The sequence below is a fragment of the Salvelinus namaycush genome, chromosome 27 (genome assembly GCF_016432855.1).
Source record: "Salvelinus namaycush isolate Seneca chromosome 27, SaNama_1.0, whole genome shotgun sequence".
NCBI lineage: Eukaryota > Metazoa > Chordata > Actinopteri > Salmoniformes > Salmonidae > Salvelinus > Salvelinus namaycush.
The window spans coordinates 34,867,547-34,874,403 of NC_052333.1; positions in this window are offsets into that span (position 1 = coordinate 34,867,547).

A 6,857-nucleotide genomic window follows, 5' to 3' on the forward strand; every position below is an offset into this window, starting at 1 on the left:
GGGAAACTGAGGGCCCAGAATATTTTATACAATGTTGCAAGCTTGCTATCTCCAGCTTCTGCCGACCCAGAAGATAGTTGATACGTTTCAAGTTCGTTGTAGACAGGCCATGCTTAGCTAATGTGATTTATTTTTTAAATCAGGATATTTTCTACCTGCAGGCTGCAATGTTTTTATTTGTTGCCTTTATGTAGGCTATTTTTTTTTACATAGTTGGCAATGGCAATAAAACTTACTTTTAGATTTGTATAATTTAATGTAGATTTAGATAGAATGTAGATTAATCACAGACAAAGAATTTGAGATACTATTATAAATTAAATGAAACTGCTCCACGAAAACGTGCATATGAAAATCCTAACTGGCGCGCAGATCGGTAGAAATGGTCAGATAAATTTGCACTCCAAATGGAAAAGGTTGCCGACCGCTGGTGTAGCCTATTACCAAACATTTCAGGAGCATAACGGCAGAATTTACGAAGTCCAGCAGCACCTGGAGGAGCAGCGTCAGGGAAGAGGTTTTCTGGATGACCGGCTCCCTCAAGTAATTTGTGCGTCTTAACTATTTAATCAAACAGCGTGCTTAAAGCATCAGACAAGTTCAGTACATATAGTTGATTTAATCAAAACACATGGGGTGTGATTATATATGAAAAAATACACGTTATAAAATTTCAACCACTGCTTGGTAGAAAGAAAAGACGATTTTGTTTTAGTCGGGGACAGCCCAAGAACATACAGTGCATTCAGAAAGTTCAGACCACTTCCCTTTTTCCACATTTTGTTAAGTTACTTATTCTAAAATTGACTTTTTTTAAAAAGAATCCTCATGAAAAAGTGAAATGTTTGAGACTCAATGAATTCAATTGATTGGAGTACAGTATTGTGTCGAATCACAGATCTGGGGAAGGGTACCAAAATATGTCTGCAGCATTGAAGGTCCCCAAGAACACAGTGGCCTCCAACATTCTTTAATGGAAGAAGTTTAGAACAACTAAGAGCTCCAGAGTTCCTCTGTGGAGATGGGAGAATCTTCCAGAAGGACAACCATCTCTGCAGCACTCCACCAATCAGTCCTTTATGGTAGAGTGGCCAGACGGAAGCCACTCCTCAGTATAATGCACATGACAGCCTGCTTGGAGTTTGACAAAAAAGGCACCCAAAGGACTCAGACCATGAGAAACAAGATTCTCTGGTCTGATGAAACCAAGATTGAACTCCTTGGTCTGAATTCCAAGTCACACGTCTGTAGGAAACCTGGCACCATCCAAAAGGTGAAGCATGGTTGTGGTAGCATAATGCTGTGTGGATGTTTTTCAGCAGCAGGGACTGGGAGACTAGTCAGAATCGAGGGAAAGACGAACGGAGCAAAGTGCAGAGAGATCCTTGATGAAAACCTGCTCCAGAGCGCTCAGGACCTCAGACTAGGGCGAAGGTTCACCTTCCAACAGGACAACAACCCTAAGCACACAGCCCAAACAGCGTAGGAGTGGCTTTGGGACAAGTCTCTGAATAACCTTGAGTTGCCCAGCCAGAGCCCGGACTTGAACCCAATCAAACATCTCTGAAAATAGCCATACAGGGACGCTCCCCATCCAACCTGACAGAGCTTGAAAGGATCTGCAGAGAAGAAATGGGATTAACTCCCCAAATGCAGGTGTGCCAAGCTTGTTACGTCATACCCAAGAAGACTCAAGGCGGTGATCGTTACGAAAAGTGCTTCAACAAAGCACTGAGTAAAGGGTCTGAATACTTATGAACACTATGAATAATTAGCAACATTTTTTAAAATCCTGTTTTTGCTTTCTCATTATGGGGTATTGTGTATATTGAGGAAAAACAACAATTTAATCAATTTTAGAATAAGACTAACGTAACAAAATGTGGAAAAGGTCAAGGGGTCTGAATACTTTCCGAATGCACTGCATACAGCAACACCTCCCCCATAAGCATTCCTGTCTTTTCTGTAGATGTTATATCCCTGTATTGTTACTGCTGTACCAAAGGAATTATCTCAGTGAGTTTCAGAGATGAACAGTACAGTGCATTCCAAATTCAATAGGCAGGCAAGTAAACAAAAACGTTTTCAAATAAAAACTTTTCCAGAAAATGTCAAAACGTATAACGCCTGTCCAAGAGACAGTCGAACAATAGCGTTCAAGTTGTCATGCGGTTCCTAAGCTAATTGCAACGAAATCCCTTTTAAAAAGTCAGGGTATGAGTCAAGTAAACTTGGCACAGGGTGCTCTGGCACAGGCTGACGTAGTACCCCATTTGCCGTAATAAAATGAAATATCGTCACAGTAATGTTTTTGTGGAGCAGCTCACTGGTCGCTCAGACCCATGCTAAGACCCCTCACTCCGGGATACCCCTTGCCAGATGCTCGGGGGTTTGCTTCCTCATCTGAGGAGGACAGAAGCACCGCTTCTCTCTCCAACTCCATGAATATAAAATAAGAAAGGGGTTGCCCTAACACCGGGGGAACACAAGTAAGCTTCAATCACCAGAAGTTATGCATGCTAACCAATGTTAGTCAATGTTGGGCTCCAGAGTGGCGCAGCGGTCTAAGGCACTGCATCTCAGTGCTTGAGGCGTCACTACTGACCATGATTCAATTCCTGGCTGTATCACAACCGGACGTGATTTGGAGTCCAATAGGGCGTCGCACAATTGGCCCAGCATCGTCCGGGGTAGGCCGTCATTGTAAATAAGAATGTGTTCTTAACTGACTTGCCTAGTTAAATAAGGTTAAATAATAGAAAGTTTTATAATACACCGTTTTTTTTTCAAATCCGCCAAGGCACCAACTTTGAGAAGGGTTTAAAACAAAGGTTTCAAACCAATTCATTAATGTTATTGAATCTAGGGTATGTTTCGCCTTTAATGTAATGGGAGTGAAAAAATTGGCTGATTTTTTTTTATTTTTTTTAATTAAACAACTTAAAAGCTCTAACAATTTGCCCCCACAGGAAATCGTCACCGGCAATTCTAGAATATACTATATAGCCTCAATCTGGTTAAACTATCATTATGACATCATGGATGAATTCTAGAATATACTATATAGCCTAGAAACATGGTTAAACTATCATTATGACATCATGGATGGCCAGTCCTTGTATTCATAGTGTAGTGAATTCAGGGGGTAGCCCTGAGCTGAACTCAAACCTGGGTCCACTGACTGTCAAGCCAACACCTTATAACTGTTACGCCAAGATGGCCGAACTAGGTGTTGGGTTATGGTTACTACAATAGCTTTCTCTATGAATTTGAGAGTGGTCCCCATCCTTCAGCTGTTACCAAACCAAGTCTCAGGGCAGCCATTTTGTTGCTGTTTAAATCCTAGGTTGCCCCTTTAAAAAAGCCACACAATCAACCCAGCAATCTGCAGCTGAAATAATAACAAAGCTGTCATTCGACCACCGTTTTGGTATTAAGATGCTGGATGGGGCTGGAGAAATGTAACTATTCTCAAATTCATAGACAGGCCTATAATGTAAGGACTGACCATCCATGATATCAACATGATAGTTTTAAATATGTTGAGGCTATACAGTGTTGGTTTACATTGTTTCTAAACATTGGAGTAAAAAAAAGCTTATTTGGTGTACTGATGGGGTACAACAGTTGAACTACGCTCATGAGGCATGTGTTATATTCTTCAAGAATCAATGGCTATAAATTAATAATTTAAAGTCCAAATATGGGTGTAGCAATTGCATATTTCCCCTGTAACACCACACATCAGTTAAACAACTGCAGAGTTTGTGCCTCTGTATTTAAGACAGTACTTACTAGTGTTAATTACGGCCCGGTTTCCCAAAACCATCTTATGGCTTAGTTCACGCTTAGAACCATTAGATGCCTTAAGATGCGTTTGGGAAACCGGGACCAGAAATTCAGTTTCCTCTTCCTTTTTGGATGTGACAGTCATCTCCCCCTCCTCTTTCACTCCAAAAACGGAATCCTCCTCTTTCTCTGCCCCTTCTTCTTTTACTGTAACATCCTCCTCCTCTTTCACTCTGAACGCGTCTTCCTCTTCCTTCACTGAAACGTCTTTCACTTCTTCTTTCACAGTAACAGCCTCACTCTCCACTTGTTTTTGTATTGTAACATCCTTCTCTTCCTCCTCCTCTTTCACTTCTTTCGCAGGAGAGGAGCTTAGTGACCTCATGGTTGGGGATGTTAGCTAGCTAGGCTAGTGCTAACTTAACCAGGCAGCTAGCTGACCAAAAACAACAAAATAAATATGAAATTAAATCGGATAACTCACTAGACGACAGAGGTGGGTTTAAAACAAAGTGGCTAATATACACGAAAGCGTCTAAAGAGCTTTATTGGTTCGTGTATTTTGTCTAGCAAGTTACCGAGGTGTCTGAGTAACTGTTGCTGCTGTTGAAAGAAGCGTTCCGTCCACTAGATTATTTGTCACACTAGCAGCATTGCCTTAAATCCCCACACCGCCATCTGCTGACTGGAGTGGGTAACGCAGTTGAATAAAACGTATATTTAAAATTTGCAGACAAGTTCATTGTAGGAAGCGTGAGTTTTTGTTCCGGGGATAGACATGTATAAAGTTTACATTACATCATAAAATCCACCTTTTACATCGTACATTAGCAATTTATGTTTTAGTAACCACTGTTGTTGGTTTGGTGTCAAATAAGCCACTCTTTATATGTTATTTGCCGAATCTCAGTTTTCCATGTGGGTTTTACACTAGCTAAAGTTCCCTCTTTCAAGTTGGTAGCTAACTGGAAAATCTAATCAAATCAAAAATCCAAATGATTAGCAGATGTTAATGCGAGTGTAGCGAAATGCTTGTGCTTCTAGTTCTGACAGTGCAGTAATATCTAACAAGTAATCTAACAATTCCCCAACAACTACCTAATACACACAAATCTAAAGGGGTGAATGAGAATTTGTACATATAAGTATATGGATGAGCGATGGCCGAGCGGCAGTGGCGGACTGGCCGTCGGGAGCACCGGGACATTTACCGGTGGCCTGAGGGTCGTTTTGGCTGCCGTGAATAGTCAACTTGACCAGCGATAATATAGCAAGCAGGAATGAGTTGAAGGAGAATCCACGCATCAGGCGCGACTCTCACTCTCTCGCTGCAGTGTCCCCGCGCAAAAATGACATCAGGTCTCTCCGCGACTCATATAGCAACCGTCTACCTGCTTCTCTGCCGTCTACCTGCTTCTCTGCCGATAACATGTTAGACAAGTCACACTGTGAAATGGACGGTCAGAAAAGGAAAGATGGAGCAGAGAGGGAGAGAATAAAAAAGAGAAAGGCCCTTGCCACAGACGCAGCTAAATGCTGCAAAATAAGCAACATATTCGCCAGTAAGGGACCAGATCAGTCAAAAACACACACACTGATACACACACACGACACCCAGCATGGCTAGCTAAGTAGCCTAGCTAATAACAGTGACACAACGGCCAGTAGGCTAAACAGTTTGCACGTCTTACGTCTTCGTGGAGGAATTATATCATAGCAATGTGTGCAACATAGCGATCATAATATGACATTGAAGGCAATATGTTTAAACTAATAGCAAACCTAGACTATGGACTTGCGGGCATTCGGTCACGACTCATGCCACATAAGCTGGGGAAAGTGCACATACACTGTACAGCGAAACAGGCTACAGTAACGTAATCATAATACATCCATGAACGTAACACGTAACACGTGTGACACAGCACAGGCAATGACAAAGACCATTAGCGCCATTAGTACCAGCATTACAAGTTACAATAATATACAGCTCTGGGAAAAATTAACAGACCTCTCCAAAATAAGAGACCACTCTTAATTTTTTCCAGAGCTGTATTAATGTAGCCTACTGATACGCTACTGATAGTGAGTATGATAATAGAGTATTTTCTTTGTAAAGGTGGAGAAGGAAGCAGCAGCAGCGCTGGAGCTTCAGGTGCTCCTGCAGAACTGGAGATGTTGGTCAGTTCAGAGTCAGACTCAGAGCAGGAACCTTCAGGTACAACTTAACCTGTTAAGCACAAACCTAAACATGCAGGCTATGATTTTACATTAATATGTGCTTTATTTATGAGATTATCAGTAGTACTGTAATCGGGAGGCATACAATCGATGACTGCACAAGTAATACAAGTTTAAATTGAGGTTATTTACAATGTTAATCTCATTCTTGTCACACATGCTCCCGCCTGCTCCCGCTCTTCCTCCCTCTGGCGCTCGAGGGGTCCAGACTCCCCAACATTACGCACTCAGCCACTTTCAGTACGCACACCTGCCTTTCCCCGTCACGCGCATCAGCGCTCATTGGACTCACGTGGACTCAATTACTTGTGTAATTTCCTTCCCTATGTCTGTTTCATAGCTCTGTTCCCTGCTTCGGGATTGTTTGTCCTTGTTTATCTGTGTGCTGACGCTGTTCCTGTCGTGTTCTTTGTCCGTTCCAGAATAAATGTTTGACTCCCTGTACCTGCTTCTCCTGTCCGGCGTCGGTTCTTACAATTCTGCAGAGCAACCAGATGTGCAGAGAGAGAGCGAGAGAGAGGTTCAGAGCCCAGTACAGGGAAAATAGAAAGGGACAGCGAAAGCACTGAAAATCCATTTGATTATTTTTCCTCAGTCCAAGGATTTTGACTTATTTTTTCAATACCAAAACAAACCCCTCAAAGAGTCATTCCCAATGTATTCCACTCCAAAGATGGAACAAACAGAAAATGGCTGACCTACAATGAAGTAACTCACTCCTTGTTCTGCTCAGTATGTCTTGCATTCGCAAAACCTTCAGCCAGTGATAGTGCATTTGTCAAAGGAGGCCTGGAAACATGCCCATCAGAAAATACAGGAACATGAGA